Here is a 2,384-nt window from a genome sequence, read left to right as displayed (position 1 = left end):
TGTAAATTTGGTGTTATTATATTAGAGTATATACCCATTTTGGTCCTCAAAGAATTTCAAATCAGACATTTTAGTCTCCAACTAAAATTAATTACTCGATTGGTCCCTAACAATTAATTTCGTCAGTCACTTAAGTCCTTGACTCCGTCAACTCTAACGGAAGACAAAATGGTCCCTGAAAACTCTAACATGGGACAAAATGATCCCTGACAACTCTAACAAGGGACAAAATGATCTCTGACCTCTTTATTCGAAAACGACACCGTTCTTCCCCAATTTTTATCATATCTCGCATAACCCTAACATTCATATTCTCCTTCTTCACCTCCACAGTCTTCTTTTCCATATTTTCCTTCCTCCTCTTTAGTTCCAAGATTAAGCCATGGTGTAATTGTCACACGTATCGCACCTACCTCAACTTGTCATGAACCACACACTTCCTAAATTTTTGTGACTGGTACATCCAGCTCCTCTGCACTTCACCCATCAAAAGCATCCACTTCCACGTCTTTGATAACATGACCTCCAACCCCGACAACGTCCACGACATTCTCAAGACCAAGTTCCACAACTACTCCAAGGGCATGCCTTTCTCCACTCTCCGGCAAGCAATATAGATTGTTGGAAATTAGGACATCATGAGAAGATTCTCCTTCGACATCATATGCAAATTCTCATTTGGAATAGACACCGAGTGCTTCATTCCTTCTTTTCCGGAGTCCAAGTTGGCAGACAGCTTCGACCTCGCATCCAAGTTATTACAATGAGCAATGTCACCGTTGCCGCTCATATGGAAACTTAAGAGATTACTGAACATTGATTCGGAGAAGAAACTGAAGGAAGTTATAGGAGTGGTGGACAATGTGGTCATGGAGATGTTAGGACAGAGGAGGAGGGAGATGGCAATGACGACGACGAGTCTTAACAAATCAGACTTGCTGTCTATATTCATGGGATCCATCGAAGATGGCAACTAGTTGAGAGACATAGGCATTAGTTTCCTGAGTATGAATTGGTTGAGAATAACTTGATAATTTTTTTTCTTATGAACATTAAATTTATAAAGTGTGCATTGTGTAGTTTGAAGTTACAGTATTAGACTGTTAGTGTTATGCGAGATATGATCAAAATTGGGAGAGAACAATGTCGTTTCCGAACAGAGGAGATTAGGGACCATTTTGTCTCATATTAGAGTTGTCAGGGACTATTTTGTCCTCCGTTAGAATTAACGGAGTAAAGGACCTAAGTGACTAACGAAGTTAATTGTTAAGGACCAATTGAGTAATTAATTTTAGTTGAGGACTAAAGTGTCTAGTCTAAAATTTTTTGAGGACCAAAATGGGTATATACTCATTATATTATTTATGAAGTTTATTGATTATAATTATAAATCAAGTTTGGTTATATGATTTATCAAATATATATACACATAAATTTTTTGACAATAAATATACGTAGAACTTTTGTGACAATCAACACATAAAAAAAATATAAGATATAGAAATTACTTTGTATTAATAACAAAATTACTTGAAAAATAAGACAAAAAAACATCTTATTCAAAGGAAGAAGAAAATGAGAAGGATAAGAAACGGAAAGGAAAAAAAAAAAGGTTAAGAGAAGAAGAATTAGAAAAAAGGAAAAAAAGAAAATGGTAAAAAAGCAGCAATGGTAGAAGAAAAAAGAAACAACACTACAAGAAGAAGAATCGCCAGATTTGAAATAAGAAATTTCATGCACGTCTGTGTGAAAAATTTTTGTTGTGCCAGTAAAATTACAGGACTAATTTTAGTTGGATGACTTAACTATAAAATACTATCTTCATACAACAGGATCAAAAAATAAAAAAGAAACTATTAAAATAGTAAATATTAAAAATAAAAAGAGAAAAATAAAAAATGTAAAGGAATCAGACTTTACCACTGCTTTGGCTCTTTTCTGTTTTATTTTCGTAACACACGACGCACTAGAGAAAAGCACGTGTTTGATTTTTGTTGACTAAGCGTCTAAAACGTGTTTGTTTGATTATATTAAAAGCATGAAAACATTTATAAAAATTGGTCAAAAATGAACCATTGATTTGTTTCTTTTTTACCGTTTTATTTTGTAATCGAATTTTTTAAAAGAAATAAGAGTACTAAAAGTAATAAAAGACTCAGAAGAAGATCCAAGAAAGAATACTCAACCAAAAAAGGAGGACCAAAAGGATAGAAGGAGAAGATGCACTTGAAGCTCATCACGTGAATAAGATAGGGAAAACATGCTTAGAGATGTATTTGGTTAAAATTAATTACAAAAATTAATTAGTCACCCAATATTTTTTTTAATAATATAAAAAGATAAACTAACATTATCCACTATTATTAAATATTTAAATGACACTT

This window comes from Arachis ipaensis, chromosome B01 (assembly GCF_000816755.2).
Source record: "Arachis ipaensis cultivar K30076 chromosome B01, Araip1.1, whole genome shotgun sequence".
In the NCBI taxonomy this organism is placed as follows: Eukaryota; Viridiplantae; Streptophyta; class Magnoliopsida; order Fabales; family Fabaceae; genus Arachis; species Arachis ipaensis.
Note: the sequence above shows the minus strand (reverse complement) of the source record.